The sequence below is a fragment of the Myodes glareolus genome, chromosome 16 (genome assembly GCF_982192425.1).
Source record: "Myodes glareolus chromosome 16, mMyoGla1.1, whole genome shotgun sequence".
Taxonomy (NCBI): domain Eukaryota; kingdom Metazoa; phylum Chordata; class Mammalia; order Rodentia; family Cricetidae; genus Myodes; species Myodes glareolus.
In genome coordinates, this window is record NC_142041.1 from 62,662,998 (window position 1) to 62,688,653 (window position 25,656).

The following is a 25,656-nucleotide window of genomic DNA, read 5'->3' on the forward strand; positions in this document are numbered from 1 at the left end:
AGACCACCACTATCAGCTTACACATAGTAAGGAACCAAAATAGACATATATTACTTGGAGCACTTATAGAGAGGAAAGAAATGGCTCTAAACGGAAGATGCATACGGAGGTTAGGGACTGAATGTTGGGAAGCTTTACCCTTCCACAGGGAAGGTTAAGAAAAGAGGGAGTGGGAGGAAGCCAGAGAGGGACACGAAGTATGTGCAAGAATAATGGAGGATGGACACAAGCTACAAGCTGGCCCGGAGCTTGGACCCAGACGTCCATTTTTCTTGTTGGCTGCATCTGTCTTAGCAGTGGTCTAATGGAAATCTTACTGCCCTAAACTTATTTAGCAGCATCCCCATAGACATATAGCTGTTCTTCCCCTCCTGGGGCCTGGCTGGAAGAGCAGGTTGTAGCTCCCACATTGCCAGGAAAATGGTTCTGGTTGGCCACAGAACCAAAGCCTTGGATTTCACCCTACACAAACTGCTCTATTTTCTTTTCATAAATGCAGACGTTCCGTGAACTAATGACTACCCGGGATTTCTTTCTCTTAGGCCACTGCCCAGTGACTCCAGCCAGTGGCAGTGATTGCAAATTTCCTTCCCTTGATCCTCTACTTTAAGAGTTGTCCCAGTCCTTAACCTCAAGCCAGCTGGGGAGCACAGAGGTGGCTAAGGGATGGGTGGGGGTAGGGAGGACTTCACGAGCCAGGGCTGGTGAATGAACGCCTAAACAAACTCTCCACTGACACATCACTAAAAATAAGTATGCTTACATGCATAACACATTTTTGGAACACTAAACCGAACTCTTCCCTTTATCCCCTCTTGAGACTCAGGTGTCGTTCTTATTCAACTTTGTATAAAATACAGATGCCACAACTCTGTTGGGGGCAGAAAGTTTTGACGTGACAGGCATCTGTTGAGACGTGAAGGGAGAGCGGAGACAGTGGACAGGCGTGGTGTATCAGCTGCTCACCCGGATTCCGGTCAAATGCTGATAAGGCTCACTGGGGCATTGCCTTATTTAGTCAGACTTCTGTGCCCAGCAGAGGCGCACGGCGACAACTGTGCAGGCTATTACAGGGCCTGCTCCTTTCAGCCATCTGCTGACACACCAATGAGAGAAAGTGTCTCCACGATCCAAGCAGCCTACCGCCTCTCCCGCTGCAGCTTTCCCACAAAGAACGGTAACAACACGACACGGCACACCAACCTGGATACGCTGCTTAGCTATGGAGTCCTCATGATGAGCAGGAATACCAATTAAACTCTGGTTCTTAAGGCTTCCCCCAACAAACTACCATATTAAATGTTTTCTTTTTTTGGTACCAGCTCTGGGGATGGAACTTGGGGCTTGTGCAGGCTGAACGTGTACTGCATAACCAAGCTACATTCCCAGCCCAAAGTGAGTCAGATTTAATTGTTTCTAGACTTGGGAAGCTGTTTATGTATTAATATTAGATTAACTACAATATATATTGTTAAATAACAAAACCAGCGTGCAGACGGTGATTGCTCCTAACTACTATTCTTTAGCTGCAGTCTAAAAGCGTAAGAAGGTTTAAAAACCAAACGGCCAGATGTATTTAGTGCCAAAATTTCACAGCAACACCTGAAAGCAGCTGACACGAAGGTGTTTACGGCTCTTCACTCCACTTAGCGTGAGTGTAACTTTCCATGGAGAATCAATTAATGTGTTTGATTTCTTGGCCATACTTACAGCCCCCAGGGAACAGCAAGAATGCCTGCTATATGCTCCACGCTGCTTTGTAAAAAGCCAGGAAGTGTGGTATTTAAAATAAGCGCTACTCAGATGATTTTTTTTTTAAAGGTGAAGATCTATTTGCTCATTTATGGCTCAATAGTGAGGATTTAATCTAGGACACTATAATTGGCAGGCAAGCAAGTACTCTACCACTGAGCTATAATCCCAGCTCTTTCCTTCTAATTGACCCCCTTTTCCATTTTTATTATTATTTACAATGTTCCTGCACGTATACACTGTACTGGGTATTTGCTTTGGATACAAGTCCAGGTCGGCTGAAGAATTCCCATATTCCTGCCTCAGTTTAGGATGACAGGTTGTCAGCTCTTCCAAAGTTCTGGATAATCACTGTGGACTTAAAGTGTGCTGGTATTTATACGAAGGGGATAAATATATATATAGAGAGAGGCATGAATACAAGGAAAAAGTACAAAGTACAGTATTACTAATGACATTTGCTCCCTTTGGGGAGAGCTTGTGGTCAGCAGGAGTCAGTAACAGGGAGGACACTTAGACGTGATCTATGCCATTTGATAACTTCAAGATCGGGAACCCTGAACATTACTCATCGTCAAAAATAAGGAAAATTCAAACTTAGAGCACCACCATTTCCACTCATATGGCCAGAAACTAACCTACTTACAATGCCCCGTGCTCGCAGCTTCTGTAGGCAAGGCTGCACCTCCACAGCCGCAGACAGCTCTGGCCGGCCAGCCGTTCCAGATCAACCATGGCTGAAGAGCCTGCCTTAAAGATTTTTAGTTGTTACAGTTTTTCGTACATTGCCAGCTTACTGTGTTACGCGTGTATCTGGTTTTCTATGATAAGCCTTCCCAAACTGTGATAGTTGCTAAACTGAATCAAGCTTATAAAATACAACCACTGCCCACAAAAGCTTCAAAATAGAATAAAATGGAAAAACAATCAAGCCAGGCTTCTAAAGACTCAACTGCCACCTGTTCTTACAAACGAGCACACAGACGTTCAGCCCAGGTGGAGAGGAGCTGCTTCGAGCCTGCAAGCCTACGTGCTAATACATGTGCTTTCGGTGGAGAAAATCCAATTGCATTCCGGAGCACCTGTGCACCTGAGCAAGCCGAGGTAAGTTACTATGAGTTAAGAATGCATTTGATCCCTGGGAGAGCAAAGAAACACAGTAATCCTATAATTGTGATCAAAAGTCCTGAGGAACTTAAACTAGAGTCAAAATCTTTCAAAAATCTTGGGCTAGTCTGTTCAGAAATAACCCAAGCCCTTTCCTGCCTTAGAACCCCTGAATACACCCTCAAATGATTTTTGAAAAGGTTGCCAACCTGCATTAGTACGCATATGCAATTCAACTATTAGCTAACAATTTAAGTATAACATGATGCATATGCAATTTGATAATATGTGCAAACTATGCTTCAGTATACTTATTCAAGTTAACAACTTTCTGAGCAAATATGATTGCTTAAGGCAAAAAGCGGAGACTTTTGAAGCAGGATGCGGTTTCATTTGGCACAGGAAAAACTTCCTGACTAGACCTTTCATTCCAGTCCACTGTTTTGGTTTTGTTCAAAAACAGAACAAACGAATAAAGAAACAAACAAACCCCTTATATTCAAAACCGTCCTACACAAACAAAAAACAAGGTCCATTTTCTCTTAGACATTAATCCCACCCAAGAGTTGCGTATTGAAACCCTGACTGTAAAAAACAAGAGAAAACACAGCACTTCAACAAGTAGGCAGTTGCTTTAGCTGTTTTGTTTTTTTTTTTGCAAGAAAATTCCTAGAAACAATTCAAAATCATTGTTTTTACTTTACAGGTGAGAAAACTAAATCCAGAGAAATCCTCTTATTGAGTGTGCTGCTGGGGTGATGTCTAAGTATTAAAAGAACTGGCGGGATTTACTAAGAGAACAACATTCAATTCTATGAGATCCAAAGTCCATTCCAAATATCAGAGAAGAAGGAAGATATCAGATTCCAAATATCAGAGAAGAAGGGGTGGCGGAGCAGACAGAGAACTGCCCAGTTCCACTCCCATCCTCCTCGGGTCTCTCAGGCCCCTCGCTGTCATCTGCAGAATTTCAGTGTACCACTGACGCCCATCTCTTGAACAACAGGCGTAAGTTGGTACTCAGCATCTACTATGGCAGCCCATCGAGCCAATGACTTTATGATAAAACATAGTTACAGTGGAACCGGACATCTGGAGCACGGAGAGCAGTGGAGAGAAAGCAGACAAAGTAAGGGAAATGGGGGCAAGGGAGGTAGATTGGGAGGAGACCAAGAAAGAGGATCATGTGAATAGCTAAGGCCATGCTGGACAAGATGAAGCCATATTCTCGCCTGGGTAATGTCTTAGGACAGGCGAGCGTGTGCATCGTCATTGAAGAATACCAAGCAAGTAGGGGGTAGGAAACCAAAGACCAACATAATTTTATTGTTTGTGTGTTTGTGTGCACGCTTGAGCCTGTGTGTTCTTGTGCATACCAGCAAATGGAGACCAGAGGCCATCTCTGGATCCCTTCTTCCATCACTTTCCCACTCTACCTTGGTTCTGAAACAAAGTCTCTCATTGTACTCGCTGTTTGTTGAAGTTGCTGTTCACTGTTTCAGCTACAGTGGCAAGTCAGCAAGACCCGGGGATGTGTCTGTCTCTGTCCCCTGCCACCAACACTGGGTTACAGTGGGGATTACATGAGGGGGCTGCCATCTTTTAATTTTTATCTGGGTGCCAGGGATCTAAATTCAGGTCCTCATGATTCCATGCTAAGCTTATTTACCCAATGAGACATCATCCTAGTTCAACTTACTTTTGTGCATGGAGCAAAACGCTTTACGTGAGAGTTTACTGCTGGGCAAACATGGACTAAATCATACTGTATGGAGAGTGAAAACTGAGAGATTCCAGAAAATCAGGCCGAAGAAATCTGCATCTACAGTAAAGCTTAGGACCGCTCGATTATGGACCTGCCCTAAGAGAAAGGAGAATCTTTCTACTGAGCCTTTCTGTCAGAAAAAAATGGAACAAATCATTTGATCTGATTTAATTCTCTCAAGATTAAAAAGAAGCAAATTTGATGGTTTAACTTAAATGTAGCTCCTGCAGCAACCAAGGTATGTAACTGAATGCATGTTAATCAAAGCCTTCCATGGTACCACAGAAGTGGGGATGTTCCAGGATCCCTTTGGACTACCTTATGCCCCTCACCTGGTGGGTGTCCTTTCTTTTCAGCACAAATTCTCCTCTGTATGTCTGCCCAAATCTTCCTTGACTTAAGATCTGACTCTTGTGTTCTTTCCCCAGGAGACTGTCTCTCTTCTCCATGTCCTCAACACCTCCTACCCCTGACACACCCTTTTCTTCATTTAAACCCTTAGGAAAGCCACAGCGTTCTACCCTGTCCATACTCCTCCCTGAGCATCACAAAGATGCACAGCATTCTACCCTGTCCCCTATTCCTCCCTGAGCATCACAGAGATGCACAGCAATCCACAATGGCACGAATGGAGCTCACCTGAAGCCTTTGAACACTCAGCAGTATTTACTCATGGAAGCGGCAGAAACTGTGAGTAACAGGGCGGGGCCTTGGGCTTCTATGAACTGATGGAACACACAACAAAGGGGTCCCACTACTAACCTCTGCCTCTGGATTTCTAAATGCAAATTTCTGCTGTCATTTTGTGGATTGCAAGCTTACCCAATTATGTGTCAATCAGTTTTAGTTACTGGTTACAAAGCTTAAGCTCATATATTTGGGGGAAAAAAAGATGTTTTAATAATTTGAAGACAGATACTTTGCGTTTGTTCAAAGACAAAACAAACCCAGAAAAGTAGTATAAGGAGAATTTCTTCACACTTTAAGGTTTGTCTATTTCTTCTGAGCAGGTCGAGTAACAATATATGAGGCAGAAACACAGACATGCAGACGTGTAGGGAGAAGCCTAATTGTGTCCTGCCCAGCCAGGCAAGAGCTAGGACAAAGACACAGGTGTGTTTCACTCAAAGCTGTTTAAACGCCCATAGCAGATGGCTTGCAGTGGCAGTCAGGCCGGTCCAAGTTTTAAAAAAGAAACCTGCATCACAAAAATACGTCTCTATAACCACAGTTTCCATTTACCCCAGAGTAGCCTTCAGGACTTCCAAACAGAGGTGTGGCCATGTATACGACTTTTGCTCAAACTTGCATGCAATGGATTAGGAAAAAATAATTTACCCTGGACAGGATTTGGGAATATCCTCAGTTTTCCTTCTGAGACCTGTGAGTGCTGACAAAGTCCCACCGGTCCCAAAACTGAGTATACATCTTATCTAACACCACAGTAGCCTTATATAAAGCCTTGTATAAGGCTTCAGAGGCATCATCGTATTATCAGACATGCCCCAGCATCGGGGGAAAACATCATCCAAAATATCCTCATATGTCCACAACTGAAGCAGGAATTCACAACAGAATAACCACACTCTAAGCACCTCACACAGATCAATCTAGAGATCTGTCCTTCATGAGGTTCTCCCAACTATTCCATGGTACAGAGGAAGGGAAAACAAGCTTAGAAAAGCCAATTATGTGAGGTCACTCTGCCCAACGGCGACCGTGCCAGCCAGTGAAGTTGTTCTGGCTCCCGAGTTTTCTCTTCCCCACCGCTACGTATTGCAGAAAGATATTATAATAATCTTCCAAGTCTCTCTGAAGAGAATGCAGTGTGTCACACTGTAGATACATCACCTCTTGGCCTTTCTCAGTGTCTTGGTGACAGAGCACAAGTTTACATCTTTTCCTATTTCAGCGTCCGTAAATTACCTAGTTGACTGTCTCTTCCAAGACCAGACTGACAAAAAGGATCAAGGACCTTATCAGAGGGGAGTCTGTGGAATGGTGCCAGAGTGGGAGGCATTCCCGGAAGACCAGGGCAATTTGACCCCAGTGTTTGAAGATCTTGGTGGCTAGTAGATACTCCCTCTGAAGTCCCTGGATGACTTGCCATGTACTCCTTGCAACACAGGACCCAGGAACTGCTGGACATCCTGAGCTTCATCTCAGGCTGGAAGATGAAGCCTCTGAAACCCACAGTAACTACGCAGAAACAGCAGGATGAAGCTAGCAGGAGAATAGCAAGAATGAGCCCCCAAATCCAGGGCCTGGGGACCTCTCTGAAGATCAAGTTCCCTAGATTTGCTGTGGGCTCCTGCATGCTATGCGCCTGTCTCTGGCTACTAGGCAAACAGACAGCACACTTACCCTGCTCTCCTCCTAGCCTTGGCTCCAAGGGAGCCATGTGAACACACCAGGTGGCTGGAGAGGAGCCATGACGACGTGGGCCACAGGGATTGAAAGGTGGCCAAAAGCAGGTCTGGATGGACCTTCCCTGATTCCCACATGGTAAAGCCAAAATAAACATCAAACAAACATCCTACTTTAATCTCCCTTCTCCCAGAATCCCCCTTCCATAGAATAAATCCCTCGGATGATAATCCTCTACTGGCCTGACTTCCACACTGCTCTGCTTCATGCCACATTGCTATGTTTTCATATTCATCTCCGCCACCTGACCGCACATCCTACCGAGCTCTTGCTCTGCTCTCCCTTTGCATGGAGAGACACTTGGGAAATGCTGGCTGAACGGATTACAGAAGTTGCTCCAGTGCAAACATTTAGTGTCTACTTTCTGCTTTATGTTTATTAGCTGTTTTGACCTATGCACTACCCCACTAAGCAGCTGTCGCTCTCCTCCCGACCCGCAGATGAAGCACGGTGAAATACGCAAAGGTTAAGCCATGCCTCAGGCTCAGTCTCACAGCCTTGGCAGGACCAGGATTGGAGCTCCCTGCCAGACTGCAACACTGTCGAGTGTGTGTTCCTAATCGGGAACCCCACACACAGGTGAATGACAACAAAGGACACTTTCACATTTTCAGGAAAAGCCATCTCCTGGTCTTCCAGATTCTGCCAATATGGGTTGCTTTGCTTGGAAAACTCACCCACCCCTTTCCACTTCTGGGAAAGCTTGTCTCAAGACCCTACTCGAGACTCTCCTGAAAGTCTCTCTCAGGTTCCTCTCACTGGCTCGGGACCATGTGCTAGGCTCCGAGATATACTGCCTTTGGTTCCGACTCAGCCCTCACCATCACAGACCAGCTGCTAGCTTTTCTCCTCAAGTTCTTGACTCAGAATGCGAGGTTTCTGGGAGCAAGGCCTTCCTTCGTATGGCACGCAGCTTGGACACATTCGACCACTGTCTGTGTAATACTTGAGTGAGCAGTTATGACCGCTGCTCACTGTAAGGACGCTTACATAGACTTAATGTCACAGAATTCTCCTGACCACCCCAAGCTTTGGGTCAACTTGCTGTACTGCTTCCCCGGTGTGGGAGTTTGAATGTCACTGGCCCCCGGAAGCTCATGCAAGTGGCACTATTAGGAGGTGTGGCTTTGTTGGAGGAAGTGTGTGACTGTAGGGGCAGGCTTTGATGTCTCTTTTGCTCAAGCTCTGCTCAGTGTGACCGTCATTCTGCTTCCTGTTGCCTGCAAGATGTAGAACTCTCAGCTACTTCTCCAGCACCATGGCTGCCTGCACGCCACCATGTTCCCAGCTGCCATTCTCTCCACTATGATGATAAAGGACTGAACCTATGCAACTGTAAGCTCGCTCCCCTCAATGAAATGTTTTCTTTGTAGGAGTTGTTGTGGTCATGGTGTTTCTTCACGGCAATAGAAACCCTAAGACACAGCCGCAGACTATGACAGGATCGTTCCCACGTTAGCTCAGAGTAAAGCAGCACCCTTGTCCCTAGGAAGATCAGGATGCTTTCATGTATCAGCCTGTAGGTGAGCCTCTGGGCTCCTGTTCCTGAGGACTGGGAACAGTTCTGGGGTCCAGAGCTCCTCCATCTGCTCAGCTCATGTCACTCAAAGTTCACATGTGCCGAGTGTTCAAGGAAGTCACTGTCACTGACTATAAAAGGACCCAGAGTCGAATAGTTTCTTCCACTAATCTGATCGCCTTTTCTACAGCAACCTCAATAAGGAGATTAAAAATAGTTATAATACATGGAGTGCTGGACGGATGCCCTGTGAACTCATGCTGGGCATTCTAAACCTCTAAAGAACAGTCACTGGAAAAAGTTAAATTAGTCAAAACCAAGTATTTAAAGGGCCCCAAATGTCCTGCCATTTGTGCTAGGATCCAAGTAAGCTACAAACAGACTTTGCTGGCTTATAACATATAGCAACAAACATAAAGTCGGCCCCCGAAGAAGCAATGTTCTATCATGACATCACGATTGTCACTTCCTTTCCCAGCACTGTAAGGGTAACTATGTTATTCTGCAGGCCGCCCTTACTGAGAAGGACTCCAGCTCACTTTACTCGTATCACAAAGAGGGACCTTTCAGAATCTCAGTCTGGTTTGATGGGACATTACCACAGTATTTATTAACTTAGATTTCCAAAAACGACCCAGAATTTCCATAAACCGTGTTTCACATGAAAATAATGGATAGGCAGGAAAGAAAAAGTACTGGAAATGTGCACAGAAAATCCGGTTCTGTGTAGGCCACTTTAAATTACTACAGTTCTTTGGAATAGGGCTTCAGGTACAGCAATTCTTAAGCACAAAGTTTCGCTTACTCTTGATAAGAATAATATCCCCCCACCTTTAGAACTTTATTCAACTATAATTCCCAAATGAAAACTGTATATTTACAGGTAAAGTGTTTTCTTTTCCATGCAATTTGTGGAATGATAAGCTAAATTAATATATCTAAGAACCCCACTTCTTAATCTCTGTGGATTAAAAACAAACTTCTATATCTTTGGATAATTCAAAATTCTCATACAGACCAATTATGTAAGACATGATTTGATGCAATTCACAATTTTGCAAGAGTAACTCGTATCTGGGGCGTTTGATAAAAGCAGTAATTTGGACTCATTTGTTCATGTCTTGTGAACTTTCCAATATACTGTTGTTGGACGAGAGAATACCTTACAATCAGTATCTTCCTGACAAAAATGATGAGGATGCCTGAAGGAGACCTCTGTCCCTCCCAGCGCTTGCCTGCTTCCGTGAAGAGCTCAGCCTGCTCAGGCAGGGACCTGCTAGTACCAGGGATCTGTGGTAGGGTGTCTGTGAGGCTGGCGGGGTTCTCTGTCTTCACCCAGAGAGGGAAACCAATAAAAGAGAGCTTTCACAGGGCCAGAGAACGGATGATGATATGGACTCCCCTCGGTTTGGCTCCCAGCTGAACCCAAGTGTTCTGGGCAGAACTCCTAACTCATAGCTCATCTCGCCTACTCTGTGCCGTCACCACACAATAGGGCAGCCTTCAGAGGTTCGATCCTGGGCGGTAGCGTAGCGGTCTGCATTAGTCAGTCAACTTTTCTTCTTCATTTAACTATAAGACAATTGCGTGCATGTCCCTACTCTCTGAAGAAAGCCCTTTGGCCCAGCAATCAGTGTTAATTTTATTACTTTCTATATATTCTTAGTCTAAAGGCCGCGCAGCATGAAGATTCAAGCTTAGAAAGTCGGTATACTTACGCCTTACAGGAAAAGAAAATGCTAATTTGATTATTTTAGGTGGAATTATATAAATTACATTTATACCACAAATTGTCCGACACTTGCCTCAGTATACATTAATTTCCCCATTTCATTATATCTACCTCAGACATTTCTCTTCTGCAGACCCCTCTACATACTTTCCAAACAAATGTTTATTATGCCAGCATGAGTCTGATTTCGAGGCTTTCATTCTTTAGTAAACTCTTCAATCCTCATTGTTCCACTATCTCATGACGATCCAGTCATCGTCCACTGTGAATGCCCATGCATTATAAGGTTAGCCTGCACCCTACTGTCCCAGCATCACCCAGAGTGCCATGCGCTCTTGGGCACTCACATCCTTAGTATTTTAACTTGTCTACAACTGGCTCTATCTGAATTTACCCCTTTGAGTTTCAGGGCTCTGGTTCTTTTTTACCTGAGCTGAATCCTGTCTGGGTGTCTCCAGATGCTGCCTTCAGCCCAATGTGTGCACACTAACTGCCCTCTCTGGAGGCGCTGCTTTGCTTATGTGATGAGCGCCTGCAGAGCCTGCGTGGTGCATGCAGCATGACCAGTGCCTTCATGGCCCTTACACATAGCAGGCATCCTGGACACAACCAGTTCCTCTCTCATCACTGCTCAGCAGAACACGGAGTCCAGGGTTGGTTGTATGTGCTGAAGGATGCAGAATGAGGAAGGGTTTGGTGCATTCTTTTAAAGTCTTTGACTTTGAAACGTTGGTTTGTGTGTAGGTGGGCACACGTGGAGATCAGAGATTAATTCGTGGGAGCTGATTCTTTCGTTTTACCACATGGGCTTTGGGGACTGAACTCAGGTCACCAGGCTCTGGTAGCAAGCGCCTTAAACTGCTGGGCCGTCTCGCCAGCTCTCCGGTTGTGCGTTCTTGTATGTATACTATGACTAAGGCTTTTCAGGTGAGGTTGGAGCGCAAGATCAAATATTACAGTAAAGCTGTATCTCGTGTTTCTAGCCTAGTTCCCTATTGCAAATCAAAACATTCTTTGCTACATACCAACAACACTGATTTTTCAGAAGTTTTGGAAGTAATACCACTGTTCTCCAAATACTTGGGAACCTAATGGGTCATGTTTCCTGGTGGCAGGACGAGGGCAGGAGGAAGGTGTGTGCTCAGGAAACATCCCTGTTTCCAGCTGCTATTGGCAGTGAGCCACTCAGAAGCAGTAACAGAACAGGAAGAAACCAGGAACCTGTGAAACTAAGACCCAGAGCTAGTCCACAACTAAGGCCCACAGGTGAGCTCAATGCTTTTGAGTGTCCCTTCTCCTTAAGTTACGAACCACCAGGTACAGATGGCTTCCCCCCTTGGCAGTACCTCTATCATCTCTGGTAATTCATGCCTGAGCTTCCCTCTAGAATGCTGCTCCCTGATCAACTTCCTTTTTTCTCTGAGACTAGGTTTCAGTAACATAGCCTAGGCTGCCCTTGAACTCAGGATCCTCCTCCTGCCTTCTGAGTGCTGGAATTACATGGGCTCTGGCTCGGTCCTGACCAAATTCCTTATGACATCATGCCCAACCAATTCTGCCTGGCCTCAGGCACAGTCACTGTGCCAGAATTCCCAGTATTCACACCACTTTACCTGTCATTTCCTCGGAGTTAGCACCCACCCACCCTGGTGTCTTCCTCTTCCTTTTGGCGGTTTATCCCATTCCCCTAGAAACATGTTTATGATACGCAGTGAAGGCTCAAGCGTGACAAATACAGCAGCTGAACATTAAAGCTGACTAAGTGAACTTTAAAACCCAAAATCATACAGCATAGAAGATGCTGAAGCAACAAGCAAACAAAAAAACCACTTAAACAAACCAATCCTCAGGTATGATTTTCTTGCTCTTGTTTTTCCTTGTGGAATTAAATAGATTGTCCCCTTCCTTGACAATCAGGTTTTGATAACTGCAGGAACAGGTTGAGTTACTGTATGCTACTGAAGCGAAGAGAGTACACTTTCACTGGCTATGGGTGCAGTGCAGTACTGAGCACTTGTGTAGCATGTGTGGGCCCTAGATTTAATCCTCAGCACTCCAAGAGAAAAACCTTTTTATTGTCAAGTTCATTTTACAGTGTGTAAGACCATGTAAGGCAAGGGTTTAAATAAAGATCTCAAGATGGAGTTGAGTGCAGATCTGGAGGAACCAGCCCTTGCCTTGTTCATGTCTTCTGCATATGAGGATGCCCAGGGTTTACAGAAAGCAACACAAGAACAGGGGCTCAGGAACATGTGCTCACAGAGATTTTGTGCACAGGAAGCATCAAGAAATTCGAGACATTGTTAGAGGTTATCAATTAGAATTTGGACAAGAGTTTGGGGAGGACATTAGGCCAGAAATCTCAGAACAGTTTGAATGTCTCTCCACGAGCACGTGAGAGGGAGACAGTGGTGAGAACCACAGAGCAAGCCACCAGATGGCTAGGAAGACACTCAGCCCCTGTCAGGCTGCTGAGGGGAGGCTATGGACAGATGGGTCCACTTCAACATGGTGCTCAACACAAGAAGCTCCTCCCAACAGAAAGCTACTGTGGTGGCTATTCCAGGACGGCTAAGCTGATTCCCTAAGCAGTGTGGGCCGAGAGTCTTATGGATACACTGAAAGTGGCTTGACGGTCATCTTACACTAAACTGCTTGCCTGCCTTTGCTGAGCAACTCCATGAAAGGCGCTGGCGCAGATGAGTCCACCCTGGTCCCGACTGTAGCTACGTGAAGCCAGAATGACCTTGTTCAGATAAACAGATGTTCGCCCAGATGTATCGGAAGATCTAAGCACAAATGAGTGCAAGTGACATGAATGGAGATTACAGAAAGCTGCTTCTGGCCATTGCTGGCCAGTGAGAGGGATTTTTTCCCTTTAATGAATGGAGCTATTTAGAGCTTATTCTGCCAAGCAACGAGACCTGCATGCAGCAATGCCAAACATCACACCTAGCCAGAGTGGCTTTGTACTAAGGACTGGATCAGGGTAGCATTCGTGCTGAGTTTGCACATTTTGTTATTGTCTCAAATTTAACATTCTATTCCCCATATCCAATCAATGTAAAAACCCTATCAATGATGTCATAATTTTGCAATATTTGTAAAGTTTCATTGTCACTGCTTTTTATTTTAATCAGGATTTCAAGCTGAATAAAAATCACAGTAATCTCTAATAAAAGAGAAGCAAATTTAAAGGAAATGGCCCTTTCCCTTTCTCCCCGCCAACTCTGACTGAGGACAAGCAGAAAGCAGAATGTCATATTGTTCTACTCTGTTTATCGAGTAATCTAAGAAATGTCAAGTCTGGTTCAAAACCAGACAGAGGAGGGGGGATCCACATTTCTGGTAAGAGCTAAGACTTGAGTTTTCTTTAGCAATCTGGTTCATGTCACTGATAAGAAAAGGAACCAGAAAGATGAACCGTTTCATATGCTTGGAATAAGCCATGCAAATCCTGGAAATCTTTCTGTTAACCTAACAGAGGCATTAGAATATCAGATACACATCTTAAGAGTGGCTTCTATTTGAAAGCAGGACAGGGGACTAATGATTAAGATAAATATTCAGGGTACAATGATGTGTGTAAAAACAAAAAAAAAATATATTCTAAAAAATAAAAATATAAACAAACACAAAATATTATTTTAAAAAGGAAATAATCTTTACAGATAAGGCTCTACTGAACCCCTCTCTCTCCTCCGTGTCAGCGAGAACACACACCTCACATCCTGATGACTCTGTTTAAATCCCTTCTAAGACTTCCCACAGTCTGCAAACCTCCAAAATCACATCTCAACACAACCCAATGTCTACTTTCCACACTTGAAACACCCTAGGAAGTCTGAAAAGTACAAATTTCTATCTATGCCTCATCTCATGCTCACGGTGTACCTAGTAGAAGAGAAGGAACTCTCAAGATCTCCCTGTGATAGGCTGCAGGGGAGGAGAAAGAATGTCTTCCCAGAGGCAGTCCAACTCCCGTGGAAACCGTACAATCCAACTGCTTGTGTGAACTTACACTGTGTGCGTTTCCTGTCTACTGCATCTGCTTGCATCTTCCTCCGTCTCCAGCACATCTGCCACCATCTACTTCTCCCCTCACTCTTCAGAGCTCAGTCTCATTCGCCCTCAGCGACCCTTCTCCCCTTAGAATGTACCATGATATACTAACACCTGCAAGATTTGTGCCTATCCAATAATATTATCGGTTCAAGAAAACGGTGGGAAGATGTAAACTATGAGTAAATACCAAGAACTAAGTTCCTAGAGAGAGGAAAAGTCATCTCTATGTTCAAGAGTCTACAATGGTGAGTGGGTGATTATTAGAATCTCCTGGTTGTAGACTCTAGAGACATGGTAGATCCAGAATCAAATTGTCTTAGACTATCGTTAGTTCCTTTATTAGCCACTCACTGCTGAAGTCTGTGTCTGTCATGACACCTCTACAACGGTTCATCAAACTCCTGGAAAAGTACCCTTAGCAGGCCACTAGAGTCTACTAATCCCGAAGCTAAGAATGCCACCAGGCGGCATCTGAAGCCTAGGGCACTTTTGCTGCCACCTTCTTATCTGTAGTTTCCACTAGTGTTTTTGTAAATGCTCTGTGACTTACCACTTGGAATGAGTGTTCATGTAACCACTTCCCCAGTGGCCTATGCCATGCAAGGCAATCTGAAGCTGTGTTCCTGGGCTATGGCCACTCATATTTGACTCAGAATAAACTATCTTTTCTTCTCTGTGAGGTGAGATCTCTGTTTTGCACCATAAACCTATTGCTCCTGGCTAGGCCAGCCTTTATGAACCTAAGGAGTGAACATGGCTTCAAGAAAAAAATAACTTCCCCAGTTTTCAAAACTCAGAGAATGAGAATCATCTAGTTTCCGATGTTACATTTTGGGGACCTCAGCCTGGATCTGCCACACACTTGTTTTGCAATCTCCTAATTCTCCACGTCCAGGTACCAGGAAACTTCTCACTTGGCTCTTCCTATGGCCAAATGGTATTATCAACCAGGCTACCATCCTCAGACCAAGGACGAAGATCATGCATTAGTGCATCCTGAGCTTAGGAGACATGTTTTAGTGTTGCCCATACTGCTTCATCTGGAAACAGCAGCAGAAATTAATTTACAAATCAAACAGCTGACTTAGAAATCTCTGGATCCAAATACTGCTAAGAGGATTCTACGACCTCTCAAAATTCTATCTAATAGAGTTTAAAAATAATTTAATTCTGAAAAATTTTAAATATTTTTGATAATTTCATAAGGCAGGGAAAATCTAGGAAGGGAGGTGAAAAAGACCCCGAGAGTCAGAGAACCAGAGTGCCTGCCGTCAGCCAATGTACTCTCTTCCAAATATGACACGAAATTCTATTATCACGATTATAATCATCAAGTTCTCGTATTTTAAGAGATATTTTTAGTACTGGGCATATTGGCACACACTTTAGAACTCTAGAAGCAGAAGCAGGTGGATCTCTGTGAGATTGAGGCCAACCTGGTGTACATAGTGAGTTCCAGGACAGCCAGGGTGACATGGTAAGACCATGTCTCAAAACAGCAACCACCCCCCAAAACACAAGGATGAAGAGAGAGAAGGTGGGGAAGTTGATTCAGTTTCTCACTTAGCTATAGCCCCTATGGATTATAAGCACAACACCTGAGAGAGGCTAGGCAATGGAAGATGATCTGATGGGAAGACATTGCAGGTAGAGAAAGCTGCCTGTGTAGAGTCCACAGTCAAATGTCTGTTGAAAAACTCGCCAAAGCTGTGTCATTTGCCTCCTGGGAGGGTCTTTCTCCATCCTACTGCTCCATGGCACTAGGACACACAGCAGTGCTCTGCACTGGGCTGGGTATTTTCTTACCCATCGTCGTATTTCTAGGGCTTAGTGTCATATTTGGACAGCGCTTGCACTATCTAAATGTTTGCTCAATGGCATTTCTGTAGCATAATAATTTGCAAAAATGATATTTTGTTCTAGGATGTTGCCAAGTTAAAAAAAAATAGTTTAACAATACACTTCTTGCTCTCTGGGTAGGTCTCCGGAACACATATCTTAGAAAGCACTGTTTCACAAACCCAAATACCTGAATGAGTTGTCACAAGGCAAGAGATTTCTAGTCACCGAATGTGAGAACTGTTCTACTTGCCCCTTTTAGAAAGAGTTGTGTCAGGTAACACACGCACAGAATTCTTCTTTTTATGCATGCCCTATAAATATCTTGGTTCTGTAAAGTTGGGATCTGAACTGTGGAAGGAAGTACTGTGTAAATTTCCCTGAGTTCTTCCCCATTATCAGTTAGAAATTTAAGAAGTCAAATTCCAAATTGAGCTAGGCCTGGTGTTGAATGACTGCAATTAGCCAACTTAGGTGATGGAGGCAGGTGGAAAGTCACCCCCCCCCGGCATTTTTAAGAATGAATGAAAAAAGATGAAACTCAATATTCTGAATAATCAGGGCTCCATCTAGCCAGCCTAACCCGGAACTCCAGAGCTAGGCTCACTCTTCCCACACCCGCTCAACCACTTAGGATGGCCCTGGTGGGTCTGGCATGGGCTTTTCGTTCCATCTCCCACTGCCCTGCGAAGCTCAAGGGCGGGCTCTTGTCTTGGGTAGCAGTTGGCAGGTGCCCATGTCACCCGCTCCTGGTTCGACTGCCCTTGCTTACCCTATACTACCAGCACCCAGAGCGAGCTTTCTAAATATGATCCTGTAAGTCTTCTGCTGAACACCTATTAACAGTATTACCCTATCTTAGAGTAAGCCTCAGCTCATTCCCCACAGAGCTCCAATCACATTCGGCATTTCACCATGCCCTAATTAGTAGATAATTGTGTTGTGTACTCTACTCCACGACTCCACCTTCTAGAAAAGATCCGCTCATCCTGGGAGCCTCAGGCTAGATGCCACCTGTAGAAGCCTGCTCCCAGTCTTATACAGGAATAAACTCCTCCCCTGTGATATCTAAACTCACAGCAATAATTGATTATTCCACAGGTAATATTTTTTAAAATTTGCCCCAACTAAAGTTGGTGTGGGAGAATTGTCTGTATTCTGTCAATCATATTTTAATAAAATGCTGATTGGCCAGGCAGGCAGTATAGGCAGGGAAGCCAGAGAGGAAGTAGGGGTGGAGCAAAGAGACTGGGAGTATTCTAGGAAAACAGGAAGCTCCCTCCGCCATTCCTGCGCAGACCACCAAAGAGGCAACATGTAAGCTGTCACACTGAGAAAGGTACTGAGCCCTGTGGCTAACATAGATAATGATAATGGATTAATATAAGTTACAAGGACTAATAAGAAGCCTGACCTAATGGGCCAATCAGTTTTATAACTTATAGAGATCTCTGTGTGATTGATTCTCTGGGACTTGCCGGCTGTGGGGTGTCGGAGGCCCCAACAAGCCGGCCCTCATGTTACATAAAGTCTATTAGGAAAAGTCTTAGTAATAACTGTGCATTTACTTGAAAACTGATAGGTTCAAAGAATGACTAAAATTCATATTTCACTAAGAATCAAGTCTTAGAAAATGGGCTGGTTAATATGTATTTTGTGCTGGTTAAATGTCAACAAAACTAGGGTAAAAAGGGGGACCTCAAGTGAAGAGCTGCCTCCTTCAAACTGGCCCATGAGCAATCATTTTCTTGATTAATGATTGATGTAGGAGGGTCCAGGCCACTGGACAGGTGGTCCTGGGTTATATAAAATCAGGCTAAGCAAGCCGTGGGGATGGAGACAGTAAGCATTCCTCCATGGTCTGTTTTGGTTCCTGCCTCTAGAGTCCTGCCCTGACGTCACTCAGTAAAGGACTAGTGACCTGGGAGCTGTAGGATGACACATACACCCTTTCCTCTCCAAAGTGGCTTTGCTCAGTCTTTGACTAACTTCCATTGCTTGATGTGCCTTTGTTCTCACCTGAGCCCTAAACTGCTGGCTTCAGTGGCATATCTCTCCCATGTATATTCTGACTAAGTGGGTCCTCACTTGTATCTCAAGTCCCGATACATGAAAACAAAAGTATGAAATCTTGAAGATACAAAACCAAATTAAAAATTATTTCATACCAGTGTAGTAAAACATAAAAAAGACTTTTGACAACTGAAACCAAAATTTGATTATTGGATATCATTAAATTTGAAAAATATTTAAGTCAGCAAAAATTAGCAAAAATCAAATGCAAATTATGTATTACTCTCTGGCAATGTTTAAAAAGTGCTAGAAAGTGACTATGTATATGTGTATATATGCATATGTATGTGAATACACACACATACACACACACACACACACACACACACACACACACACCAGTTGCCTTTAATAAGTTTCAAACTCCTAAGAAGATTGTCTTCAAAAGAGTACAGCACTTTGAAGCCAATCTTGACTCCTTACATATTAATTAAATTTCTCAGAAAGCAGCTTAGTTTGAATTTAGCATATTATACAACAAATGTGAAACACCAACTGAAGCAGAAGGTCAAAATTCTGAAAGGCTGATTTGCTTTTATTCTCAGGAGGCCGTTGTACTAAAGCTGAATGACTTACATAAATACCTTTGGCATTTGCTGGATCCCGTTCCTAAACACAATGTTCATATTTCATCTATAATAAGAAAAGCATCTCAAAGATTTGCAAGGCGCTAGTCTTGCAAGCGTCCAGTTTGGTGTCTTGAGGAGAGGGAGATTGGCGGAGTCAGCTTAATCCATAATGGAAAGTTGCGAGTGGGGAGCTCGGGCTGCTGGCAGCTGCTGTTGGGAGGCGCAAACAGCTGTACTCACTTGCACATGGGATTCTGCCACTCGCCCAAAGGCACAGCATCCCCACCTCAGAGCTGAGGCCAGAGCACATACAGGACAGGGTTGTGAATGCCATCACAATTCCGAGGGGCTTCCCAGCGAACACAAAAGTCTATGGCTTTCATTATAAACACAGCTACACTTAAGATATTGTTGCCTCAATTCTTCATATTTAGAGTATGAGGAATGTGTCCTATTTCACACTAAATGAGATTGAATTTGTTGAAATTTGTACAAAGTGAACTCCAACTGCTACAGTTGAGAGTCAGTCAACACATGACCTCAAACCTAGCTAATTTCAGTCTTTATTTCTATTTTCAAGCCAGTTCTCACTACACCAGTCTCTGCAGGACTAAATACTGCCTCAACTCCCATGCATAGCACATAGAACATCTTCTCCTTGCCTTGTTTAGTCAAACTGAGAACCATGCCTCTACCACTCGGGCTTTCAGAAGAATGTCTGTAATAGTCTGAAAGTCTGGTTAACAGTGTGGCACTGATTGCAGCCTAACACTAATTTTCACTAAATTTGTATGTGGTTACATCTACGTCATCAAAACACATGCCTACCTCATTGTCTGAGTTTCCTGATGAGCCCAGATATGGGAGGTAGAGAAAGAGGTTTGGAAGAAGGGTCCTTAGAAGCAAGACAGCCTAACGAAGGTATGGGAAGGCTCTAGAAGGCTCTCCTAACAATGTGCTCCTGAGTTGTGTGCAGTGGGCTGTTAAATAGCAGGGGAGGGATGTAACATCAGGGCTGAGGGACAGAACTGCCACAGCAGTTTCTCTGTGTCCCCGAGTTACGCCTTCCAGCACTCCAGCAGCCAAGCCTCACTCCTGGCTCGGGGGCAGGACAGAACTGTCCCTGGGAGGTCATCGTTCTGGGTCCAGCTGTTCTCTCTGCACACCCACAGAGGATCCTAGGGAAGGCTTCAGGGCCTTGAAACGGAGAAGCTGTGTCTGTCATTAAATACTCCACAGATGAGTAAGGGGGAAGAAGTTAGGGCAGGCTCCTTGTTTGCTCCTGCAGGAACACACATTCTTTGGTAAAGAGGAGAAGCATACCTTTTAAGAATGCTTCGTTTTCTTGCCTCTTAAAAATATAATTGCCTATAGATCGTGCACTGGCTTCATACAGGTAAGAAGCTTAAGATGCTGGAAATGGGGTCCTTACGTGTGTGTGATGCTGAGGATCAAGCCCATAGCTTCATACTATGCCGGTACTCTACCCTGAGCCACATCCTAAGCCCCATGGAGCAGGCTGGCGCTTACAACTGTGCTCATGGGGTCCAGCTTGGCGTAAAGTGCACAGGATGATAATGTGAAGAACACCAACATCCAGGCAAGGATGATACCGCTCTGCTCAGTGGGGCACATCTGTGTTATCTGTTGAGTAGGGTCCTTGATCAGGTAGTTTCTAAGTTAGAAAGAAATCATCCTCACGCAAAAACTACTGTGCTGAACTGGAGCTATGAGTTGGCCCACCCCAACAGCCACCCCATCTATGAACTCTTGGAGCATGTGAAAGGGACTAACCTACAGATCCAAAACAGCAGAATCTCCACTACACAGGATAATGACCCGATGTCTGGGAGGACCCCTGTGGAAGCCCATTACCAGAGGTGTGACAGAGACCAGAGGCCTTGAGCCAGACCAAAGACTCACGGTAATGGACACTTGCAAGTGGGCATGAATGGACTGAAGGCTACACTGTGTCTCAACAGGCCACACTACAGCTTCCACAACTTTCTTCCTGGCTTTGTTGTCAGTGTTGGATTTTGTTGCTTTGGTTTTTGGTTTTTCCTTTCTACTTGGTTTTGTTTTGGGGGTTACAAGTTACAAGGGCAGAGGGTGGATCCAGGGGAATAAGTGGGATTCGAATGCATGCTGTGAAATCTACAATGAATCGATAAAAGTAAAAACTAAACAAACAAGAAACTATTGTGTACTGTGCTCAGACCTAAGAATTAACTAGTCCCCCAGTGGAAGAACAATGACAAAAAATCAGAAAAAGAAGCATGAAATCGCTCTTAATAGAGACTGGGTGTCTTGGCCCGCCATGCCAAGATTCTGCAGGCTGAGGCAGGAGGATTACTAGTTGGCTGAGACAGGAGGATTACTAGTTTAAGTCCAGTGTGGGCAAGACAGCAGCAAGGCTGTTTCAAAAACACTGAATAAACAAAAGTTGCTAAGACAGCAGAAAAAAGAAAAGCAAGCAGGATACCAACTTTTCATTTTGACTCTGAAGAGGAAGAATATTTTTCTTCTAATAGATTCTGAGAACTTCAGTGACTTGACTTTCCACAACTTGGTACAGAATGAAGAACAGCTCGCCGTCTAAATCTCCCCCACCCCCACAGCTAGAATCAGTAGTAATCAGTTTGTTTTGGATCCACACCATGCACTGACTCACAGGTGACTTTGAATTTTAACTGCTCACAAGTGAAGTGTGAAGTGAGTGAAAGATTTTTATGAAGGACTGACCTATCTATCCTGGTTGACTTCCTATGTCAGGCACAGATATGATTCAGATTAAGAAAACAGTCCCAAGAAAGAGGCAGAACAAGACAAACTTTCAGAAAAATCAAATAAAATAAAGACAGCTGAATATTCAGGAAACGTTGGCTCTTGGGAGACGAAAGGTGCTCTCTCTCTCTCTCTCTCTCTCTCTCTCTCTCTCTCTCTCTCTCTCTGGCTCGCTCACACTTGGTTGCTGTCACATGCACAGAATGAACCAATGTTATTATAATCACTGTGGACTGAATGCCTGGGGCTTCCCAATCTGTAGAAGAATTACTGTTTATTATTGGACCAGCTCAGCTCCCACGGAGAATGGAGACACCTTGTTGGCTTATAGCTCTTCCCCTAACCGTACCCTGTAGTCCGGCTGGTTTCGCCAGGAAGAGGGGTACATCACTTCTGCCTCTTCTACACTTCCTTGACTATCAGATTACGGCACAGCAAAATGTTAGCACTACACTTTCTTTCTTCAAACTCCCGTTCATAGATGCACTGCAAAACCATGTCAGAAGCCCTGGCAGTATTCAAACCTTGAGTGATGAGAATTTAATTCACTATCTATTGATCCCCTGATCCAAGCTCATGTTGGGGACACAGAAGAGAACAGAGATACCAGCAGGGTCAGTTCTTCCCATTCCATATGGGAAGAACATATGGAATCAATATATGCCTGCCATGCAATGGCAACTCGATAAACATGGGAACTTAACCCATACTGAGGAGCATGGAAATGGGGTGGAAAGAGTGGGGTCCTGTGTACCTTCCTTGTGGACGCTTACTGACATGAGTGAGGACTGAAGAGCCGGCCGGGGGAGCCAGGGTAAAGCTCCAAGTAGAAAGGCTTCCACTCTGAAAGAAGGATACATTCTGGTGGAAAGGGGACATGGAACTGTAAAAGTATGCCCAGCAGCCTTTAAAAGTCCTACAGAAAAGTGTGAGGTGTTTTCATATGTAACTCTATAACGGGTGAGTGTGGAATTCGCCCAAGAGTTCTGAAGACAGACACAGCAAGCTGACCTGTGCATCAGGTCATCTGAGCCCAAGGCCCTTCATACACTCTGTTTCTGCACTGCTCAGATCCACGCCTGTGATGACAGTCGTACATCTGGGGCTAGTAGGGAGGAGTGTTCCTCTCAACATTTCCTGTCCAGAGACTGTTCTTGACACTAGAAGGTCAATGGGGGCAGCACAAGTCCCTCACAACTACTTGTCCTGTTCCCTGGTTACAGACATCTCCAGACCGCAGCCTGGACAGCCACACCAGTGAGCCCCACTAACTTCAGAGAAAGGCAGCAGGACAGGCGAGCAGAATGAGTCATTCCTGGGAGCTCTCTAACCTAGCTGTTTGCCTCTTCTTGAGGTGATAGGGTGACCCCAGCATGAACGCACATTTAGACCCTCAGTGGCTTTAGGTCAGTGCTCTGTACTCTCATCCCTCTTCTCTGACGGATGTTTCCCAAGGTTTGGCTTAACACCTGCTTTTGACTGCACTCCTCCCTGAATAGCCAGAGTTTCTAAAGAAGTACGGCTCTGGAAGGATCTCTTCTCGCTTGCTCTGTCAACCAAATGCTTTCTCTTCCTTACAATATTTTTTCTCAGGTAGTAGGAGCCTCTTGAGCATCTCACCTAAGGAATTACTGGAGCCACGATGGAGTAGATGGTGACCGGATGAGACACAGGACTGAAAGGACAGGGAAGACTGAAGGAACTGCTGGAGAAGGAGTTGAGGGAATGGTCCTTGAGTGTTGGGAGCAGGGCAATCAGATGGACAGTGGGCAATCTCTACCTCTGAATCTGAGGGGAGTGTATCAGATGAGACCTCAGAGCCATTCAAGTTCTGGAGCTATGACCTTTAGTCTTCTCTACCCAGACAGACATCTATACAACAAACACAATGCTATAAGGGATCCATTCTTAGGAACAGTTCAGTGAAGCAAGCCCAGCCGGTCAGGTCCCATCAGCAGGTAAACATGGGTGAAGGAAAGACAAGGGGTCTGGGTTTGGATGCTGGCATATTCTCCCTGGTCTGAAAGTCTCTCAGAGAGCATGCCATCTACATAGCAGGGAGGCTGAGGTCAGCCATTGGCATGGAAGCTTAAGGGTGGCTAGGCGTGCTCCCTTCTTGAAATAATCACAGCTGCTCTGCTAGCTAAGATTTCTTTAGCAGCAAAGCTGGGACCCATGATAGTCACTGATGATGAATTTAAGTGGGACCAAGTAGTATTTGTCCTTCCGTCCCTAGCTTATTTCATTTAGCATAATGCATCATGTATTTCTAAGTTCTTAAATGAAATCTGAGCTGCCGAAAGTCTAAGATCAAAAGATGTCTGAACTAATAACTATACGATACAATATGTTAGCATATGACACAATGTCCCCAAACTACATGCTACTCTCTCAAAGTCTTTCAGCAGAAGAATGTAGCATTGATTTGGGGAAACATTTGATGACGTTAGGATAGATATCATCTCTGTGCCACAAGTATGCCCCTCAGTTAGGTGATTTCCTCTAATTTCAACAATTTAAAAAAAAACCAACAGTTAGAATACATCATTTGCAAGAGTGTTCCGCACAGGTTTACATCCCATCCACTAAGCCTGAACTTGCCTGCAGTGTGTCACTAACTTGTTGTAAGGAGAGGATGGAATGGAAGATTCCAGGAGCGTGTTTAATATTAGAGATTAGGGCCTAGCAAGCAAAGGATGCACTGTCAGCTCTAAATGGGAAACGAGGGCCATGAAAGCCAGCGAGACTGCAGGGGCCAAGCACCCTGAAATGTATGCAGATCTATAGCTTAGCAAAGAAAACCATTACGAGAGAGGATGCTCAGGAAAGAGCGCGCGAGAAACCCTGTGTACAAGTTGGAGTTGAGGAAAACAGTGAGTGCTAATAGAATACAAAAATGTGAGCTTTTTCATCCAACAGTGCTCCTAAAACAGGAGCATTCAAAACAAAACAAAATGAATTAAGGATTCTTGAAGTATTAAAGAACAGTTATGAAGTTAGCAATTTTGTGCATTAAAGGTTCAAATACTGGAGCTGGAGAGATGGCTCAGCCATTAAGAGCATGTGCTACTCTAGTAGAGGACCAGGGTTTAGTCTCTAGCGTCCACACAGTACCTCCAAAGTGTCTATTGCTCCAGCTCCAGGGCACCGGACATCCTCTTCTGACCTTTAGGGAGCCCAGCATGTGGTACACAGAACCTCACAGACACTTATATGTAAATAATAAATCTTTAAAAGATGGTCAAGTACTGTAAACTTCCTACGGTCCAACCAAAAGGGGTGAGACTACTCACCGATTCAGTACTAAGAATGAAAACCCGAAGATGTGCTAATATTTTGTGGTTTCAGAGGACGGCTGACTAAGGCGAATGAATACTATTGAAGAAGAAACAGGATTTTAAATATTCTACGCCAAATTTATGTCTGACATCACACATAACTATGTCCAGTCCTTAAGCCCTAAAACTAAAACCTCCAAGCAAAACCACCCTGTTTAACCGAGGGTACCTATCCTTGATAAAACTCTAACAGGTGCTGCCATTCCTCATGTTGAACCATGGAGCTTAGTTTCTAGTTTCTCAAGCACAGAACTCTCCCACACCAATAGGCATCCCTTTGTCCATTTCTCACTGACCCGGTTCCTCCTGCATCCCTTTGTCCATCTCTCACTGACCCGGTTCCTCCTGCGTCCCTTTGCCCATCTCTTACTGACCAGTTTCCTCCCGCATCCCTTTGTCCATTACTGACCCGTTTTCTCTTGCTTAGGCCAGCCCCCCTCTTGACTGCTCTACTTTTTTCCAACCCTGGTACAGTAAGAATCCCATCTGTCCATGTTAAGTTCTCTCTACCCCCTTCCTTTTAATACACCAGGGATCTAATCTTTCCTGCACAGACTGGGGCGATCCTTCCCAGCCTTGGTCCCCTGTCTTGTGCCTGTGGGGGAGCTCTGGCTTTTTCAACATGCATTCTAGATTTCATCCTGACCCTTTCCGCTTTTGTCTTGCCTAGACCTCTGCATCTTTCC

At 44.6% G+C, this 25,656-nt stretch overlaps 1 protein-coding gene across 5 annotated transcripts in view; it reads right to left on the bottom strand.

Annotated features, from left to right (window-relative positions):
* Jph1 (junctophilin 1) overlaps nucleotides 1-25,656 on the bottom strand; it is an 85,543-nt gene that overhangs the window by 52,604 nt on the left and 7,283 nt on the right. The gene's annotated exons all lie outside the window — the stretch shown is intronic.